Source organism: Physeter macrocephalus, chromosome 9 (assembly GCF_002837175.3).
Source record: "Physeter macrocephalus isolate SW-GA chromosome 9, ASM283717v5, whole genome shotgun sequence".
Classification (NCBI taxonomy): Eukaryota; Metazoa; Chordata; class Mammalia; order Artiodactyla; family Physeteridae; genus Physeter; species Physeter macrocephalus.
The window spans coordinates 36,482,099-36,488,300 of record NC_041222.1 but is presented as its reverse complement, the minus strand read 5'-3'; the positions used below and the strand labels follow the sequence as shown (position 1 = coordinate 36,488,300).

Here is a 6,202-nt window from a genome sequence, read left to right as displayed (position 1 = left end):
TTTGCTGGATTTGGCATCTTAATAAAGCCCTTTTATCTTAAAAAGACTAGGGTCTAGTTCAGCAAGACCTTGCTTAGGGTGTCATTTTGAACTTATACCATTTCATATCATCATGGGGCAAAGGGGTTTGGATCGACATCTTGCTTCCTGCCGATTTTATTGACAGCATGGAGAATCTCATCTCGGAGGAGTGAAAGTTAAGTGCATTATTGACAACATGTAAATAAGAGAAGATTAGTGCCTTTCCTGGTGAAATAAAAACGACCTCACTTTCAAAAAAGCCTGTTTGAAACTGACTGCTCATGACTGTATACAACTGACACTTGGAGTTATTCCATCTTCCCCTAAAGTATAGGCAAACTGTCTTAGTCAAGGTTCTCTTGGTCGCAAGTAATTGACAGCAACTGAAATTTACTTGAGGGGAAAAAATGCACTTATCGGAAAGTTACTGAGTTCCCTTCCAGAATTCAGGAGAGACTGGGCCTGTCAAGTAACCGCAACCAGAACCGGAAAGGGAACAGGAACCCAGCTGTCCCTCTCTCAGCTCCTGTCTCTGCTTCTCTGTGTGTCTCTGTTCTTCTGTCTCTACTGAGCAATTTTTTAAAAAAAATTTTTTATTGAAGTAGAGTTGATTTACAATGTTATGTTAGTTTTAGGTGTACAGCAAAGTGATTCAGTTATATCTCTCTATCTATATATTTTTTTTCAGATTCGTTTCCATTATGGTTTATCACAGGATACTTAGTATAGTTCCCTGTGCTATACAGTAGGTCCTTGTTGTTTATCTATTTTACACAGATATCTATTTGTGTATCTGCTAATCCCAAACTCCTAATTTATTCCTCCCCACCTTCCCCTTTGGTAATAAGTTTGTCTTCTATGTCTATGAGTCTGTTTCAGTTTTGTAAATAAGTTCATTTGTGTCATATTTTAGATTTCACATATTAGTGATATCATATGATATTTGTCTTTCTCTTTCTGACTTACTTCACTTTGTATGATAATCTCTAGGTCCATCCATGTTGCTGCAAGTGGGATTATTTCATTCTTTTTTATGACTGAGTAATATTCCATTGTATATATGTATCACATCTTCTTTATCCATGCATCTGTTGATGGACACTTAAGTTGCTTCCATGTCTTGGCTATTGTAAATAGTGCTGCAATGAACATTGGGGTACATGTGTCATTTCAAATTAGTTTTTGTCATTTCCAGATATCTGCCCAGGAATGGGCTTGCTGGATCATATGGTAACTCTGTTTTTAGTTTTTTAAGGAATCTTCGTACTGTTCTTTTCTGAGCAATTTTTCACCATCTCCTTGCCCACATGGCAGAAAGTGTCCAACCTACAGCTCCCTCAGTTACATTCACTTGGTCACATCCACAGGCAGAAATGAATGAGTTATCTCTGAATCCCAACTCTGAGTTACTAGGAATCAAACCTTCCTAGTGAGCTCAGATCAGATGTCCTCTGGTGGTCTAATAAGCATGGTCAGTGTGGGTACATAGCCTGGGGGAGAGGATGTGTGACACAGCATGGATATCTGAGCTCCATTTCTGTGAGCAATTATTCAACTGTAGACTGAAAAAAATGCACAACCTAAAAATTGATAATTATATTTTATTTGGTGGACAAAACTGAGGACTTAAGCCCGGGACGCAGCCTCTCAGATTGCTCTGAGGGACTGCTCGGGAGAGGTAAGGGAGGAGCTGGGATATATAGGAGTTTTTGCAACAAAGACTAAACTAGGTAGTTGGAACTTCAAAAGATTACTGTTAATTAATCAGAAAAATAGACATCTCAAGTTAATGAATTTAGCACTTTTCTATGTGTGAAATATTCAAGAATCTGGGCTCGTTGAAATCATTCCTTTGATTAAGAACCTTAGCTATCTGGTGCCAGTTCTTTCCCATCCTGAGTCCTCTCAGGGTGCACAGTTGCGGGAAGCTGCAGTGGCTGAGGGCATGGCAGTGGGCAGCCTGTTTGTCTCCATCCTGAGTTCCATCAGGGCTCACTCTTGGGTCAGCTGCAGTGGCGTGATGGCTGCAACATCCTTTGTTTACCAATATGGCAGGCAACGTTTCTCATTCACAAGGCATTTCTCAGAGAGAAGGGAGATATTTAGCAGATATCTGCACAAACATTAAAAGAGTTGCTTTTTTAACATAATAATAGCTATAAAAGATAATGTTTACTCAACAAAGAATTCAGCTCTTTTGTTCCACCAAAATGTAGCTAAGGAGAAGCCCCCACAGTCAACACTGGGCCAGCCTGAGAGAGGCCTTGGTGTGGAGAAAGGTGACTTGAAAGACGCCAGATCTACAATTGTTAGGAAAGCACAACTTGCCATCTCTGGGTCTCCTGACACTCCTCTTCAATGGCCAGACGGCAGAGTTTTTATAGAATTCTTTCTGCAGTTAGTGGGAATTTGCGTGCAAACCTAAATATTAGCAAAGATAAAATTTTATCTAGAACTTTGCACTGTTTATTTTTTAAAGCATTAAAATTTATAGCTAAGCTGAAGTTGGTTTAAAGTGTAATAAAACATGGGTTATTCCCTTGAGATAATACTTTGGGAATATACAAAGTAGCTGATAAAGCCTTAAGGCATTTTCCATCTTGATGTGTTGACTTGATGGTGAATTTAAACCTTCACCACGGTATCTTTCAGAATGTTGTCGTGTATTTTGGGGAATTAGGTATCTGCCTCCCTCCGATTTTTATCCTCAACTCATTCAGAATAAACTGGCTCTTCAGTTTCTTTGTAACTTCCCAAATTCCACAGCACCACAGACCTGGACTCCAGGTCTCTCAAAGTAGCTTTTTATAAATCATTTATGTTAAAAAATAATCGATTCATTTTAGAGATATAGACTGAATTATACTGGGATAAAATTACATGATGTGTGAGATTTGCCTTAAATACTTCAGTAAAGAAAAACAAAAAGGGCGCTGATGAAGCTAATGTGGTGAGGTCTAAATAATAGGTAAATAGGGATGTATTGCACTATTCTCTCTGCTTTTGTGGATATTTAAAATTTTGAACAACAGTAAAATATTTTAATAACACAAAACAGCATGATCCTGCCCAGCCATTCTTCTGATGTTAGAATTCCTCCATAATACTCCTGGCCATCTGTTGCTGAGCTTCTGTTTGAAAATCACCAGGTCAGGGAATTCATTATCTTCTAAGGCAGTCCATTCCATCTGAGGACAATTGTGACTATTTCTCACTGCGTTAACATTTATTTATCTGAATCAACTATCACCCCACACGTTTACCACCAATACTGGCAAAAAAAAAATTGTCAAATCAACTTTCTCAGAACTCTAGAAATTAGCCAAAGGTTTGTAACAATCCAGGGATAATTTAAGAAAAACAGCCAAATATCAGTAAAAACAACAAGCTTTGTGGCATTTTAACTTGCTCTATTCCCATCCCCTCCTTGGTTTCCTTGAAAACCAACATTTCCACAATCACATGGAAAGCAGCAACCTAGCAGCCTCTGGAGGTGACAGAAAGAGGTTGAAGATCCTCCAAAGCCCTACTTCCAGGGAATTGTCATTATTTGTTCTGTCTAGCAGTTCCCTGGAAAACTCCACTTGCATGGCTTGTCTTTATTTGACCTGACTCAGAGCTCTGCCCATGGACGACAGATTTGCCTCCAGTGGTGTTTGTTGAAAATGATAGGTGTCAATTGTTTAATGGTTCAGCTGCCTGAGGTAGTGGGCAGCTGGTAAGTTGGGGCAAATGGTAAACTGACTAAAAAAAGTTAAAACAAAAAGCTGGAGGATGAGATATCTATAAAAAGGTTTGGAAAGCTCCCACATGTTCCTGGGGAATCTCGAAGACCACACACATGCGTAGTGCTGTGCACATGGCCAGGGCTGTGTGCATACTTAGGAGAGACCTGAGAAAGCCTTAAGCACACGTATGTATGTCTGACCTTGAGACTCATCTCAGGCCTTAGTGAAGGATAAGGCAGAGTGGCAAACTGAGTGGTGAAGGCATACCACAACACACACCCAGAACACCTCAGCAATGGCTGGGAGACTTACCGGCTGCAGGTATTTAAGGGGATCTCTGTGCAAACATTAGCTGACCACTGAAGCAACCAAGCAGAGATTTCGGTGGCTGCAGAGGACAAAGAACCGAGACTTTAGAGAACTATTCTAGAAAACTCGCTAAACAACCAGCAACAGCAGCAATAACTGATAACAAACTCTGGGGACGCAGGAGAATCTAATTTCCAGAATTGCCACACTATAGTGTTAAAAACATCCATTTTCAACAACACGTTTTGACACAGACAAACTGTCAACTTAAAGAAAAAATGCACAATATGAGAGTTGTGAGTTAATTTTTATTCAGGGACCTTGCTGAGGACTGTAGCCTGGAGAGCCTCTCAGTAGTTCTGAGGGAACTGCTCCCCAGAGGTAGGGGAGAAGCCAGTATATATATGATTTTTAGCTAGAGAATACATGGTGTCAAGCATACATCTTGAATAAAAGATGACTGCTAGTCACAAAGAATGGAAATCTCAAGTTAATGACTTTAGTGCTTTTGTATGCATGTATGTATGTGCTATGACTGGACTGGTTTCTTCTAATGGTAGCCATTAAAGTCTCTGGACCACTACTACTCTTACTAGTCTGTTACGGTCTAGGACATGATTCTCCCTTGTTGCTTCTTCCCATATCTAGAGTCGTACTATTGTAGTCATTTTGATCTTATATAGAACTATATATTTAGTGAATCATTTCAAGTCACTAGTCATCATTTTTGTCAGATGGTTAGTTACACATTGAGTAATACAAGAAACAACAATCTCACAAGATAGGCAGAATACAAGTAATATAACTAGTAGCATTAATAAGGTCATAAGTAAGAATTTAAGTCAAGAACTTCAGAACCAAACCAGTCCTTAAAAGATCTCTAAGACTAGGAAGATGATCACTTAAGGCAGAAATCTGATTTTTCATGTGGGTCATTAAATGCATTATATTCTCTAGTATGACTTAATTGTTCCCAACACAAGGGGGCCTTTAAACTTAAATGACCAGAGTTTGGTGTTATCTATATAAATCCATCCCATAATTGAGGGAGAACCCCTCCTGATAATTGGGAAGTTATGTTTGTTTGTTTGTTTTACCAAAACTTAGCTCATTGCTCTGACCAAGCTTGAGTAACTTTTAAAGAAAATTTATCTTTATGGTCCAGGTCAGAGCAAATATTATTGATAGGCCAAATGAGGGGATACCACCTAGTAATATCAATAGTGGCTCGAACAGAACTATAACTCCCTTCCTCTAAAATAAATTTTCTAAGTGTCATCCAATCAGAGGTTTGGAGAGGAGAAATCCACCAAGGTAAACCAGAAGTACTGGACGTAGGTAATTGACCACAAATCCAGAAATTAGGTTAATTTTAAAAACCTGTATGTGTAGGATCATCCCTATGATAGAAAAACATTGGCTTATATGCAAAAGTCTAAGAAGTCAAGAAAACAAATAATCAGGTCAGGTCCAGAATCTTGGAGTAGCTATCTATTTCTGATGTTGTCATATTGTCCCGGTGTGGGTGTTGTTTCTTCTCTGAGCATTGTTTTAAAGTGAGTTTGAGGTCAGCAGTCCTCCCTATAGATCAGTCTGGCGCGGGGGTCCTTTTTAGGCAGAAAATATAAATCTGAGAGTCAATTCCCTTCAGTTTTGCTGGGCATGAGCTAGTTAAGAGTACCTGATAAGGGCCCTTCCATCTATGTTGGAGAGAGTGCTTTGAATGGTGTCTTTTTCAGCATACATGATTATGACCTGGTTGTAGGTCATGGGACATCTGATCTTCATCTAAAGATAGAATACTGTGATAAACTTCAGAAACAAGCTTAGAATGTCCTTTTAATAATTCAATTAAACTTTTGCAATAATGTAACATAGCAACAAGGAGTCATCGAGGAATGAGTCTTAATAAATAGTAATATCTCAAAGACAATTAACAGCACTAGAACTTAATATCCACAAAACTATATTACTGAAAGATAGTTTTTCTCTAAAAATCACCCTCATTTCTACCAAAGATAGCCAAATTAAGACATTCTCAAGGCTAGTCCATATGCTGGGCCATAAAATAAGTCTTACTAAATTTAAAAGGATTGATATCATAGAAAGTTTGTTCTCCAACCACAACAGAATAAAATTAGAAA

General features: G+C 38.6%; 1 long non-coding RNA gene across 1 annotated transcript; it reads right to left on the bottom strand.

The window, feature by feature from the left end:
* Window positions 1-1,695: 1,695 nt before the first annotated feature.
* LOC102979890 (uncharacterized) lies at window positions 1,696-5,924 on the bottom strand. The gene is made up of 3 exons (XR_449409.4): window positions 5,740-5,924; window positions 4,062-4,137; window positions 1,696-2,134 (listed from the first exon to the last, which is right to left on the bottom strand). It is a non-coding gene; the product is annotated as an uncharacterized lncRNA (long non-coding RNA).
* Between the last annotated feature and the right edge of the window lie 278 nt (window positions 5,925-6,202).